Raw genomic sequence first — 15,868 nt, forward strand, 5'->3', positions numbered from 1 at the left:
TAAGTTCATCCCAGAGTTACAATAGGAACGTCAGCATAGGCGATAATATAGCACATAATTCTGAAAACTTTGAAGACAATCCAACTATTATTAACAAAGTTATATATGATCACAGTTTTGCATTTCAGGAAAATTTATCGCACGCTAAGACGTGTATGATGTCATCAACACATAGAGCCAACTTGCATGAACGGCGGGGCCTAAGAGGACGTTTTAGTTTTCCTTTTTTGGCTTTTTAAGGTTTTGTGTAAACACAAAACCTTATTAAAATCGGTTTACCGTCTGTCTGTCTGTCTGTCTGTCTGTCTGTCTGTCTGTCCGTCTGTCTGTCTGTCTGTCTGTCTGTCTGTCCGTCACACGCATTTTTCTCGGAAACGGTTACAGCGATTGACACCAAATTTGGTAGAAAGGTGGGAACTGTGAACGCTCACGCATACAGTGAGTTACATCCTCTTACGTCGAATTTAAGGGGGGGTCCCCATACATGTAAAAGGAGGGTGTAATTTTTTTTTCATCAAATATAGTCACGTGGGGTATCAAATTAAAGGTCTCGGTTAGTACTTTTCGAAAACGGGCTTAGTTTTGACATTTGTTGGAAAGGTGGGGAGTGCGGGGGGTTGAAAGTGACCATTCCTTTACGGGGGCCATTCTCAGAAACTACCCAACCGAAAAATCTGGAAAAAATCAAGAGGCTGCCACTATATGGTGCCTGGGCTCCGAAATACCTTCCACACTGATATCTGTACAAATAAAGTTAATAATAGTATATTACTATAATTTTTAGTAATTCGCTGCAAAACCCCCCTTAAGTTCATGCTAGGATGACGAAATTTCGCAACAATATAGGGTGTAACATAGAGCATGATGTTACCAAGTTTGGTGGAAATCGCACTATTGCTAACAAAGTTATAATACGTCAAAGTTGTCGCTTCTTTGCAAATTCAAGGCTATAAATGTCAATATCATCCGAAAGTGGATATTCTTACATAATATTGTATATGCATATATTACGTGCTACGTACTAAGAAATGCACAAAACCTTTCGTAACTGAAGCGTCCAGCTTCCGGTTTCCCGACTTGTTTTAGTTATTTGCATATCAATGTCGATTATTCGAGGTAGACATATGTTTGTATATATATGTGCTAATAAAGCATGCGGGTAGTAACCAGCTGCTATTAATTTATGTACATTACACATATATGTATACTTTTGTACACGGGGTTAAATGGAAATGCGTGAAGATGCGTCAGATCAATTTAGATGTGCACATATATATTATGTGCGTCGTGATGCGCTTATAGACAGTGTTTGTTTATTTAGGATGAACACAGTATTTATAGCCTTGATATGTTATGAGTATCTTGGAGTTTGGCAAGATATGACGGAATATTTTGTATTCTTCGCTATGTACGAATGGAAAAGCGTGCATAGAAAGTTTTTCACATAATATGATAAGATAAAGAAGAACATAAGAACATAAAGCCTTCATACCCGAAACGACCAGCTTCCGGTATTCCAACTTGCTTTAAATTATTATAAAATAAACTTTTTCTTGTTACGCGCAACATTCTTTTGAAGCAAGACTTTCTCAGTGCTTTTTATTTTATAAAAGTGGTCTGAATAAGAAAACGTAGAGAAGTAGCGGCGTATTTCTGCCATATCCCTCTATTCCCATGATGATGACCCCAATTTATAGCCAGAAACAATTAAAGTACTTTGTTGCAATGAAAAGAACCACAATTGAAAATATCTCATCCATGTAAACTCTGAAAGATGTATTCTTCGCTCCTTCCTCTGGGGGAAAGATAACTTCTTAAATATCTTTTAGCAATTTATATATCATAAAGGCGAAGGCGGAAATATTCTCCTTCGTATTCATGCTTGGATCCATATAAAGCCCTTCTCTAGCTATTTAGTTTTGACTTATACATACTATACACATACCTGTATACATTATATATACTTATATTTTTCGTTATTTTCGAATGTGCACTATGAAATTTCTGGAGTAGAACAAGACTTCGGAACTTTCAAGAGTTTCGGTTGGAGTTATCCTTTGCAACAGAAGGTAGAGAAATGCTTTTATAAACAAAGAAGCAAAACTTAAGGATACTAGGGAATAGCTGCTCAAGTTTGAGAAGAATGTATTCCAATGCAGCTTTGCAAGTCAGCTGCTTCCACACTCAACCGGTTGCACTTTCTCGTCCAACAATTTTAAAATACGGTTTTGTTTACCTGACATTTCTGCTTGTGCATTTTTCGCATTCTCTTCATGCAAGCTCGAAATACATAATTCGAAAGCTCAATTTGCTAATGAGTCCCCACTTTGCTTCTTGATTCATATATCATACATTTGATTGCATTTTATTTTCCTTTGTTTATAGTTGATAAAACATATTTGTATTGCACCACTACTAACATGTTTTTACTAGTCTTCATCTGAACATATTCGTAGTCCACTCCACCCCCGTTTAAAATATTCAGATTCCACTTCTCCGTTCGTAGCACCCGTAAACCCTAATAATTATTGAATTCAGTGTTGGGCGGGATAGAGTAAAAAACTCAGCATTTTCTCTATGCAGTACGTATCTAAAAATTCTGTCAATAGAACGAAATGAGAGCGCTTTAAGGATCATTTTCAATTATTTTGCCAAGCTGACAAATGAAGTGGAAAAGTGTGCGCCACGGGCATTTTAATTGAAGGATTTGTGGGAATAATTCCAGAAAATAATTAAAACGAACTAGGTTATGTTAGTTGTATCTTCGCCCTGCCGGTAAAGTCTTGAAGAATAGAAAATTAAATTATATTTCAGACATCGATGTAGATAAAAATTAAAGTTCAGTATTTGAATTCTTTAGATAATTTTCGCTACTTTTACGGCATCTTCTAACGAGTATAATGCCTAAAAAGTTTATGGTGGAAAAGTTTCTTAGCTTAGCAACGTTTTCCTTCAACCAGTCCTTACTTTCGCAGATTTTTTTCTATTGCATTTTCGTCGGTGGAAATGAAACACTTCGCAGACTAAGCATGGGAAACGATCTTCATTTATATCAGTAATTAATTTGAGATGAATTCTCGATTGGGCTGGGAGAGGAAAAATGGAGTACTACTACTACTCAGTAGGAAGAATGAATTTATATTTGTTGGACTAGAAACGACTATAGGTGAATGTGTAACACAATTCTGATAACTGGGTCTGATGATACACCCTGAATACTCCAAATCCAAAGTAAAAGTAACCCACTTACCGTATTTTCAATTCGAACAAATGTATAATAATCTTTTACATTTACTGGTTCAATGTTGGAATGATTACCTATTTATCTAATGACAACATATACATCCTCTGCATAACATCTACCACTTTTTATGAAATACATCTCAAACAAGTCGACAACCGAAGCTTGGTTTGAATATTTCTTATGTTAGAATGGCTTTTCTATAATATAAAGTCCTACGGGTTACAATTGTGTAGTACTGTGTAACAGCTCCGATTTAAGATAGATTAGAGACGAATGTTTTCTATGAGTAAAAACACGCAGTTCACGAAATATTTCCCAAGAATGACATTGGGATCATGATTGGGGATCTGAGTGCCAAGGTATGATAGATTCTCACAACACCTTCGACTGCCTTGGTGACTGCAATAACAATGGGAAACGGTTTGTTGATTTCTGCCACTTTCATAACCTCGTTATTCTTGTCACCACCGGCATACGGTTCAAACGCAGGGCAAGAGAGACGAATGTGCGTAACAAAAGAGGTACCTTCGTTTGCGTCTCGCTATTGCTGTAGGAGAACAGAGCGTTGGCTTTCCAAATTCAATACGGCTGTTTCCACAATGAAACGGTCATACAGCAGTGGGAAATATTTCTCGCTATCTAAACAATGCTAACTTTAACCAACCCACCCGAGAATATTGATGAACACTGAGCAACCATCAAAAGGTGCTTTATTTCCGATGCGGGTGAAGTTAACGGGAAGGTGCTGAACATTAAGACGCCATCATCAAGAGTATCTTTTCCCCAGGCTTGGATGAAGTTATCGGCGACGTCCCAATCGGATTTCTCGACACTTGGCTCTCTAGATGGCTGTAAGCGGGGGTAAACGTGGCACACCGGAGCTCCGACACCTCATGGTAAATTACAATTACAAATTATTCAACGTAGCATATAGCATTTTGCCATTACATTGGTGAGGAATGCAACGCTTTAACTACCGAATATTGCAATTCTTGGAACTAGTCGTAGAATTGATGATCGTTTATGTTTCGAGGAAGAGTAACTAAAAATTGTAGTTCGGAGAAAGCTACCCATGGTCTACGAATTTTAGCCTAGACTACAAGGAGCAGACAAATATCTAATTTCTAAGAGTGCCCGCCTTGAGTGCAGAATGTGGAAGGGTATTTGAGCAGCTTGATAGCAAGAAAGCTCAACGGAGAGGAACTTGGTTTTAGCTCTGGATGGTCCTGTATACACCACATAAACAACCTTTGGATCATTGTGGGATTCAGATATCCGGTTCATCTACTCTTTGTCTATTCAGAGAAAGCTTTCGGCAATCTGACAATTTATGCTAAGCTCTACGTAGAAGGGGTATTCCGGAGAAACTAGTAGCTATTCTCAGAACGAGCTATGATGACGGAAAATGTCACGTAGTGCACTCTACTGTAAAGTCTCAGTGGAATTTCAAATCGAAAACGGAACACGGTGACATTGCTTATATTGCCTTGATTGAAGTACAATGAGGACTTCAATGAACTATATATTGCTTCCTCACCCGCATCGAGTATGTTAATGAGATCTGTTTACCTCTTATCGGGCCGTGAATATTGGTCAAACGACTCTGGATTTAGAAAGGGATACAAGCAGAGCCGCTTTGAACTTCATTGCCTTCTTCCTATCTATATTCATGAGCGGAATCTCGAGAGCTTGAAACTATTTATAAATACAAGCAAGGTATATCCGAATAGCTGAGTGGTTACAGCATAAGGCTGTCGTACAAAAGGTCACTGTTCAAATTTCGCTGGTGGCAGTAGGATTTGCATCGTGATTTGAAGTCAGATACCAGTCGACTCAACTGTGAATGGGTACCTGAGATATAGATTGTTGCGCCAACGATTATTATTGTTATTTACGTTATTTTTGTAGACGGCGGCACCGAACTAGATATCAATCGATATATTAACACCGCTAAACCCATTTGCATTGTTTTCTCTAAAATGTGAATACCGAGCTATCTCAATACCAACATCAATTTGATGCAGAGGCTGTATCACGTCAGATGGTAGTAGCACATGGAAAGAGATCGGCACTTAGAAGTTTCAACCTTTCACCAACTCATGTCTGCGTCAAGTCATCGGGGTATTTTGACCTGAGGCAACAATAAGCTTCTAGAACTTGCCCGTTGGACGGGTTTGATACCACTGCAGATATTGATGGCAGCAGGCGGGTCACACATTTACAAAAAGAATTATATTGCGGGTTGTGTGGTGCAATGAAACCCATTACACCAGGACCTCTGACGGTTATCCGAGATCCTCGTGGAGGAGTACATTGGAAATTCATGTAATAAAATGTTCTGCAACCTACTTACATACGATATGGTAAGAGCAACAGCAAAATTACGAATATAACGATACTTCAACTTTAATATGCGCATTAGATGCCACACGTTTGCGTGAAATTCGCTTAGCCGCAGAGAAACTGAACTATCAAATCCTACTAAATCGCAGAAAGTGAATCACAATTTTTTGAAATTGGGAGATAAATACCGCATTTCTACTTCAAATTTGCAGGAAACATGAAGATACCCGGCCCACAACTTAACATTTTCAATGGGAAAGCCACTAAGAACAGGCTAAGCACAGCGCAATTTGCGCCAAATTGAAACTTTCAACTAGATAACGTCGTGTGCAACAGATTTTATGTACACTGCTTCTTATCCTTAACCGGTTGTATCCGAATGCTCTACTGGTTGAGGTAACCCAGAATCCACGTGTATGAATCTGCCTTTTGAGGTTTTACGTCAGATCTGAATATATTAATGTTACCCATTGCCTTGGCTCTGGGTTTGATTCCTGGAGGAATGTCGAAAGTTGTTATCTTGATACGGCGTAGTTTCTTTTGGATCTGATTTGCGATGATATTCCTGTTATACCCGTTTTTCTTGGCTGTGTCCGAATGTAGTTCGTTTCCTTTTTTGTCTCCTTGTTGAGCGGAGATCTAGCCATCCTGTGAATCAAAAAGTTGTATGCCGAAGTCTTGTTGTGGAAATAGTGGTTTGAGGTGTATGTGATGGTTCGTTCCGTTTGAGTCGGTTCCCTTTAAATGTCGAATTCAAAGGACATTCTTTTCCGGATTATTTTTAAATCCAGGAAAGGTATCTCCCCTTCTTCTACGATCTCCACCGTGAATTATATGTTTCTGTGCACCCCGTTGAGTTTCTCGAGGATCCTTCCTGTTTCTTCACTTTTGATGATTGCTAGTACATAGTCCACATATCTGATCGAGATTCTAAGGAGTGTACTAGCCCCCTGTTTTATAAAACTTATTTGTAAATGTGAAATGGTACTCACTCATGCATGTGAAAGCCAGTTTTCTGTACCGTTTGACCTTCGTTGTACATTCAGTTGAGTTTTCGTGCGTCATCATTCACTCTTCCAACAAGTGTAGAGCTTTCTTTATCGGCACGCTTAGGAATAGCGCTTTTATGTCGAAGGTTATCAGTATTTCGTCATTTTATATCCCCCGGGCGATGTTTCCTACTGTTCATTTTCCTATTTTTAGGCCTAACCTTTTGACTTCTTCCAGAAGGCACTTCGCAATATTTTGGGTCGGTGAATTCGTTGCAACTATTATCTCTCTGCATCTCTGGGGAGGCATTTGATTCTAGGCATTCTCAGTTCCAAGACTTCTTAGTGATGGGTTTACATTCTGCCAGAGCCTTTTCTACTCTTTTAACGGAGTTTGGTAGAGGGTCCTTCCGATGTTATGAATTGGATTATTTTCGTGTTCGTCACTAATTTATTAAAATTCACTTTGGTATCAACATTTTGGAGTTTGGCTTTTCCTGATCACTGTGGACACAGAAACAAGAGATTAATAGCCTATAATAAACTGAATACCTAATAACTGCTAACTTGAACGTACGAAACCAATTATGTTTGTTAATAATCTTTAAAACAATGCGAATTTTTAAAATTTAACTAGTTCTACTGAAAAGATACCGGACTACTTGATATCGCGGGGGCGATGTAGTGGTTTTAACACTTTGTTCACTTCCTGGCTTCGGAGTGACTTCCAAAAATCTGTAAAACTTTTCATATTCACAAAACGAAGTTTGCAGTTAGTAGTTTGGGTATAGATAGAACCGCTTGTAGCTCCGTATCCCAGCGCAGGTGTCCTTTTCTAAGGCTTTGTGTGAAACGAAACCTTACTAAAATCCATTCAGTGTGAGTCTGTTTGTCTGTCCGTCTGTCACACCCGATTTTCTCGGAAACGGCTGAACTTATTATCACCAAATTTGGTGAGAACGTCTGGTCTGTGAATTCCTTTACATATTGCCAGTGGTGCCGTTTTCTGTTTAGTTTAAGGGGGGCGCTCCATACATGTGAAGGAGGGTGTAAATTTTTTTCAGCAAATACGGTCATGTGGGGTATCAAATGAAACAGTTCGATTAGTACTTTTCGAAGCTGGTCGTATTTTTCACATTTGGTGTCACATAGGCAAGTTAGGTCTGATTCTCAGAACCTATCCATTCGAAAAATCTGAAAAAAACACAACGTTGCATCTATACGAAATCTAGGCCTCAACCAACGTTAAGTTCATTCCCGAAGTCCAAAATTTGGCGTTGGTATTAGTGATAGTATAGTAGGCATAATTCTAGGAAGTATAGAGGAAATCCAACTATTATTAACGAAATTATAGAGTGTGAAAGTTTCATATTTTATATGAATTGACTGCAGTCTAAAAAGTTTATGATGTCATCATCATATAAAGTGGGTTTATCTGAACGGCAGGAAACATTTAAACATCTTATTTTTACCTTTTCTAGTTGTTTCTATATCAGTATCAATTATTCGAGGCAAACACACGTATGTGTGGATATGTATCCTCATATGCTAATAGAGTTGCCAAATTTAAATAGATGTCTGCATATATGCGTACATTAGCATCAGCGGTATTCAATTCAATTTGTGTGCGGGGTAATTTGGAGATATTTAAATGCGTACAAACAACCTACATAGATGCGTGCATATATAGATGTGTATTCATCAGTATGTGATAATAGAAAATGTTTGTTTGTTTAGAATGAAAGGAATATTTATGTTTTTAATCTGCACATGTGTGAATCTTACAAATTCGAAATTTATGAGCGACTACTTTGAATTTTTAAGTATACACAAATAGGAACCCGTGCATAGAAAGTTTTTTACATAAGATGAACACAAAAGCTCGACGCTTCCGGTATTTCGGCTTGTAACATAAAAAAAATAACAAATAAATTCCGGCAAATCGGGCAAATATTTTAGCGATTTACTTTTCAAGATCTGCCGGTTGCGAGATTCTTTATTAGTAAACTTAAACATAAATCTGCAATGTGCATTGTTATTATTACTGTTAACAAACTTTCCTTTTTTTTCTTTGCAGGTATGTTTTTGAGCAGTTTGTAAGATGTATTTCAAACGAAATGGGACAGGTAAAATATGAAAAAACGCAAATAAAAATTTAGTATCGATATAAAGTAGACATACAGGAAAACGGTATCTTCTGAACGAATTCAGTGACATCGACTTGTGTATTGTTTTTCCTTTAAAATTTTAATGTGCCAGAAAATACTAGAAAAGTATTTTTGAACAAAAGATTTCAAATAATTTCGAAAATCTTGATTAAATTTGGGACAGTTAAATGATTAGTAGTATGGAGCAATATCAAATAAAGAGACCGTAAGTGAATGAGGGATGACTAAACAAAGATTCTTTGGGCGGACTACAATAAGTTTGTCTTAATTTCGCCTGATTGCCAAGTTTATCACCATGATAAGTTCAGACAACCCGCAATTCAAAGCTCTCTTAAAACCACCTAGTTAGCGGCTTCTTGCCTACAACAAGCTTTTGCGAGTCTTAAAATGTGCCTCAGAGGCAGAAAGTACTCATTCTAAACAGGCAAGGCAGTTGCAAAAGAAATGCAGATTCGGCTCCCCCTCTTCCTGGCAATGTGTATATATACTCTGCACCTTTGTTTATGTGGTAGGTCAGGCAACAGTGCCCCCTTAAAAGTCCTATCACTTCTCGCATCTCCCTTCTTATGGGAGAACACAAATGCCGCTCCATGGCAGGAATTCGAATTTCTGCATTCGTCTACGTAGACTATTTCTACTTAATACTTTAGAGTAAACTCAACAGTGGATTGCCTAACGCCAAATTTTCCCTCTGATAACCCTTTGAGAATTGGTCTGCCAACCCTGCTGTGAAAAATCCAGCCATGTAAGGTAATAGCCTAGTCTGGCTCTCAAAATTTCAACGTTATTTTATTACTTCTTTTAAACAAGAACATAATACCCTATCGTTTTGAAATTTTAATACGATTTTAATAGAATGTTTAAATATGAATATAAAAAAAACATAAATATAAAAACAATATTTTTTTACTTAAATTTACATTTATATTAATTTATTAAGCTTTTTTAAGGTTTTGTGTAAACACAAAACCTTATTAAAATCGGTTTACTGTCTGTCTGTCTGTCTGTCTGTCTGTCTGTCTGTCCGTCTGTCTGTCTGTCTGTCTGTCTGTCTGTCTGTTTGTCTGTCCGTCACACGCATTTTTCTCGGAGACGGTTATAGCGATTGACACCAAATTTGGTGGAAAGCTGGGAACTGTGAACGCTCACGCATACAGTGAATTGCATCCTTTTACAACGAATTTAAGGGGGGGTCCCCATACATGCAAAAGGGGGGTGTAAATTTTTTTTTCATCAAATATAGTCATGTGGGGTATCAAATTAAAGGTCTCGGTCAGTACTTTTCGAAGCTAGTCTTAGTTTTTACATTTGTTGGAAAGGTGGGGAGTGTGGGTGGTTGAAAGTGACCATTCCTTTACATGGGCCATTCTCAGAAACTACCCAACCGAAAAATCTGAAAAAAAATCAGGAGGCTGCCACTATATGGTGCCTGGGCTCCGAAATACCTTCCACACTGATATATGCATAAATAACGTTAATAATAGTATATTACTATAATTTTTAGTAATTCGCTGCAGAACCCCCCTTAAATTCTTGCTAGGAGCACGAAATTTCGCAACAATATAGGGTATAATATAGAGCATGATCTTACCAAGTTTGGTGGAAATCGCACTGTTACTAACAAAGTTATAATACGTCAAATTTGTCGCTTCTTCGCAAATTCAAGACTATAAATGTCAATATCATCCGAAAGTGGATATTTCCACATAATATATGCATATATTACGTGCTACGTACTAAGAAATACACAAAACCTTTCGTACCTGAAGCGTCCAGCTTCCGGTTTCCCGACTTGTTTTTTGACTAAAGTGGACTCTCTGAAAAAAGTGAAGTCGCTCGAGGAAGTACGTAACGTACCGTGATGATTTAAATTGATAAAAATATCTTTTATATAATATTGTATAGATTTTTGAGATTTCACACTTTTTTAGAATCGATTCGATGTCTGTTTGTCCATCTGTCTGTCTCTCGGTCTGTCGGTCTGTCGGTCTGTCTGTCTGTCACACCCGATTTATTCGGAAACGGCTGGACCCATTGTCACGAAAATTGGTAATAGTATTTGACCTGCCGTTCTCTTTATATGCAGCAACTGGTGCCATTTTGTGTTAAGTTTAAGGGGGGCTCTCCATACAGGTGAAAGAAGGCTGAAAAAATTTTTTTTCACAGAGTGTAGCCATGTGGGGTATCAAATGAAAGGTCTCAATTAGAACTTTTCGAAACTGGTTCAATATTTGATATTTGAAACATACGGGAGTGAGGGCTCAAAATATGACCATCAAAAAGTGTAACAGGTCTCGTTCTCAGAACCTATCCAACCGAAAAATCCGAAAAAAATCACAGTAGTGTATCTCTATGAAATCTAGGCCTCAAAATATATCCGGTTCCGATATCTGCACAAATTAAGTTAATAATAGTATATTTCCACATTTTAGAAATTTACCAGGGACCTCCCTTGTGTTCATTTCAGAAGTACAAAATTTAGCATAGGTGTAATGAAGAACATGGTGCATAATTCGGTCAAGTTTGAAGAAAATCCAACTATTATTAACAAAGTTATAGGGGGTGAAACTTTACAACTTTTTGTGAATTTCGTGTACTCTACAACCTGCATGACGTCATCATCACATATCCATTCGTCAGTACCACAACGAAGTTAGTTCGTATGAATTGGATGGAAAAGGATTATTTTGTTTTAGTTTTTTAGTCACTTGTATATGAATATCAATTATTTCAACGAGACATGTGTGTATGTAGGTATATAGTATATGCGTGCTAATGGAAGTGGATAAGAAGTAAATCGGGAATATGGTTACGATCAATTTATATACGTGCATATATGTGTACAGTATTCGGAAATAGGCAGTTTGTTTATTTAGGGTGAGCGTAATATCTACGGCTGTAATATGTACGTATGCCTCGTAGTTTGGAAAAATATGAAGGAGTATGTTGGATTTGTAGCTATATACGGATAGAAAAATGTGCGTTGAAATTTCTTACATAAGATGAACACAAAAACTTTATACCCGAAGCGCAAGCTACCGGTATTCCGACTTGTTTTAAATTCAATTTCACAATCGTTATGTTTTCCAATGCTAAATAGTTAAAAACAATATTTATTACTAAAAAATTAAAAATTCTAAATAATTTCAAATAAATCGGTTGAATAGTTTTTTAATTTTAGCATTTCACTGACAAATGTGGTCAGCGTAAGCATCGTAGCCCGCTTTTACCGCATGTTTTTACTATTGACATACTGGATACATCTTTCACTGGGAATTTCGTTTTTGTTGTAAGGGTTGAGTGCCAAAGAATTTTCTTATGTTCCTGTTGACCTTTTATGGTTAACGTGATTGCTGCAGAGTTGTCATCACGGAGGTCGTTAATTATGGTAGCTTAAAGGTCTGGCGTAAACCATTGATAAGATTTGGCATGAATACTTTGACAATATCAGGAAAATCCTATTAGAAAAATCACATTATATTTTGAAGTGCCAATTCAAAGAGAAAAACAGAAGTCTTGCGATTCGTGACTATAACTTCCGGGAAGCAGCTTTAACAAACGCAGTTCATGAACAAACATTATCCTTGTTTATACTTCAAAATTAGTTAACTGTACACTGAAAAACTCGCAAACGATGATAATGCTATTCCTTCTTGAATTGCGTTACAAAATCTTCAACCTCAAAAAAATGAGGATAGCTTTTCTAAATAAAGAATTCACATAAACGGGGCCAAGTGTTTTCATATTGTTTTAAAGTTATAGTGAACCATATTTGACAGCACTAGTTAAAATAACTAGGTATGCATCTAGGCAGATGACGAACGTCTTTTAACTCTAGGGTTTACCATGTTGCAATAGCGATTGATTACTGGCACGGCCTTTGTACATGACAATGTAAACATCCACGCGGATGTTGAAACGCAAAGGATTGAAGAGAATATTTCGATCCAAAAAGGTAAATGTGCGGGAGAGCTAGTTTCTCACCCCAATCCCTTTGGGAGAAGCTTACTATAATACAAAAGTCTAATGCTAGTCGTTTACAATAATGTTGACTTTTCTAAGCAATGTGTTCTAAGGAATATACGTCATGTGTGTGTATAAGGTGGGGGAAAGGTTCAGTTCCTGAGCACGCAAACCATAGAGATCTACTAGATACTTCATCTAACGAAATATCCCACATTCGTTAAGTTACGCATCATTTGACAATCTATCTTGAGATGTGCCTCAATTGAAATGCAAATTACATCATTCACAGCAGATATTAAATTATTTTATTGGGCTCTTTTCGCACACCACCTTGTGGTTGTGGAGTTTCCTGTACAAACATGAAGATGAAGTCTGAGGATTTTAATTCTCGAAGTGGTAACAATTCACACACTTGGAATCCACCCATGGCTATGAGTAACCACTGCGGTCACGGCACAGTTATTAGAAGCTTCATTCTATTCACGTTTCCCACGGGGACCCAATAGGAAGTTGGCATTTACTGCGTACGGCGCAGTCAGCCAAAAATGCAAATCTGCGTCAATATTGTCTAAATCTACTAGAAAACAGATGAGGAAAGTTCGCAAAATGAAACTTAAGTCTCTAAGGAGGGTGATTGCAAGCTTAATACTGTCTGGGGGAGGTATATCACCCACCCTTACCGAGGAGAACGGCAGAAAGGGAAGCTGGTGATTTAGATGCAACTGGTCTAAAGTCAGCAAGTGATAATAAAGTTATACGGATCAAACACCTACAGCCGTGGAAGGCTCCCATCCGACGGCAGACGAAAGCGAAGTTCCTTAGCAAAATCTTTAGTCAACGGTTTTTTAGGGAAAAGGGGGGGGGGCTAGGATGGTGAGAAGATATGAAAGAAGCCGTTCCCTCACATATGAAACTATTCTGAAAGCGGGAAATAATAGGACATATGCGCAATCGCCAACCTCGTTTCTGGAAGGTGCCAAGGATAGCGAAATATCAAAGCAAATCTTTAACCAAACGAATCAATCTGCAAGACCCAAAACCTCTTCCTTCCTGCTGGCAGCATCATTATGTTTTTCGGTCTAAGAACGATGGATGCGATTTAACAAAGTCATCATCAGTTAGATCAGTTAAATGGATTATGAAAGATTCATAAGACCGGGAACTAATGTAATGATGGCAAAAATGTTGTCATCTAGGAATACAGATTAATTAATTAATTAATGTCAAGTGGAAAAAGGCGATAGTTGCCTTTGCGTACTTGATTGGGTGACCTTGAACTTTCAATTGGCTGTGATGTGAACGCCCACCATATTTGTTATAGAAGTAGCAATTCTAAAACAGAGAAGTTATTTGGTTTCATCACTTCAGCTGTGCCCTTACGTTAGTGGGGCCTCGAGGTAGTGAAGGATTTGACATCAGAATGTGTACTTAAAATTGTAACACTGGTGAGCGCTGGGTGAAGTCTCTCTGTCAGACTACAGTTCCTTAGAATTCAGTATGACTACTGTTAGCGAAGAGGCTATAATAAAAAGACGGAATCGTGGGAAGGCAGATCGGAAAACTTCTTGAGAACAAGGTGATAGTTGTGAAGAGCAAACCAGACAGCAGTTACTTTTTGTCTGCATTATATCGACTAATCACCAATGAAAACTTGCATATGTTCGCAAATCTTTCGGAAGCCATGTGAAGGCCGTTAACGGTCGACTTCTCATCCACGATGATAAGTAATTGAAGAGGTTGAAAAACACTTCACTTCGGTTTTCAACCGTATCACATCCGATGAAATTCCTCCTCTTCTGGATGAAATGGCTAGTCACCGTAACATGAGCATACGGTCTGTTCCTCCAAGCAGAACAGAAATCATTTCGGCTACCAACGTATTCAAGCGGAGTAAAGCTGCTGAGTTTGACGGTTTCCCCGCATATTTATTTATCGCTGCAACTGCAATTACTGCAGATGTGCTACTTCCACTCGTACGGAAATTTTGGAATTTCGAAACCCTCCCCAGAGAGTGAAAGAAGGGAATGCATGTTAAGATGCTAAAGAAGGCCTCCCGTTTTGAGTGTGATAGTAGGAGTGATATCTGTGTGCTTCCTGTCACCGCGAAGATGATAGCTATCTCGAAACTTTGGTTACCGAGAGCAAGCTGGTTTTTGCTGGGGATTGTCCTGCATTCACCACGCCATCGCCTTATGAATCAGCTTAGACGAGTGCGCGGAGTTTAGATCTTGACTTCACTTGCTCTTCATCGATTTCGACGAAGCTTTCGATGGTTTGAACAGCTTGTGTATATGAAGTGCTCTACGCGGCATTAGCATTTCGGAGAAAGTAATAACTATTATCGCGAGCGACATATGATGGCGCAAAATGCCACGTGGTGCACCGAGGCATAAGAGGATTTTCAGGTCCAAAGCGGAGTCTACCAGGGTTCTATTTAGTCAGCAATATTATTTTTTCTCGTTATCGACGACGTTCTTCATACTGCTCTATCTAGAGAACATGGAGGAGTTCAATGGACGATGACATCTTTCCTTAAACAACTCGACTACGAGGATGACATCCTTTTGCTCCCTCACTGGATCATGGACCTTGCCCAGATGGGAAGAAAAGATAAACATCAACAAAAGGAAGGTTGTCAGTCTGACGGGTCATCGCACTCTCCCTATCTGCACTTATGGGCAGAGCATCGACGGCGTCGATCAATTTGTGTTTCTATGAATCGTGGTTTCTGCAGGCGGTGGCACTGACGTGGATGTTCAACGCTAAATCCGCTTTCGCTGCTTTGCCTAAAATCTGGTGGAAATGCCGTTCTCTCAACAGAAAGACCAAGGTTTGAATTAGATGGTAGTTAGTTAGCCGAAATTTAAAGTAAAAGATTTGCCTGTCAAGATATTTTCCTTTTTATTGGCTTAAAGTATTTTTCAAAAGCAAATCTTCCACAAAAATAAAGTTGAGACTGAGCTAGTGTTCTTTTTGTGTAGCTATGTGGGAATAACACATGGAAAGTGAACTCCCCTGTTACTCGAAAGCTCCAGGCCTATGTGAACATCTGTCTGGGCCGAATCACTGGAGTACGCTGGCCTGATACTACCACAAATGAAGGATTTGGTTGCTTCGCACAGGCCGGTTATCCATGGGCGACATGATCAGAAGGCAGT

General features: G+C 38.4%; 1 protein-coding gene across 3 annotated transcripts in view; it reads left to right on the forward strand.

Moving 5' to 3' along the window:
* Positions 1-15,868, forward strand: part of LOC119649052 (inactive dipeptidyl peptidase 10) — a 589,248-nt gene that overhangs the window by 107,350 nt on the left and 466,030 nt on the right. The window lies entirely within an intron of this gene.

This window comes from Hermetia illucens, chromosome 1 (genome assembly GCF_905115235.1).
Source record: "Hermetia illucens chromosome 1, iHerIll2.2.curated.20191125, whole genome shotgun sequence".
NCBI classification, from domain to species: Eukaryota; Metazoa; Arthropoda; class Insecta; order Diptera; family Stratiomyidae; genus Hermetia; species Hermetia illucens.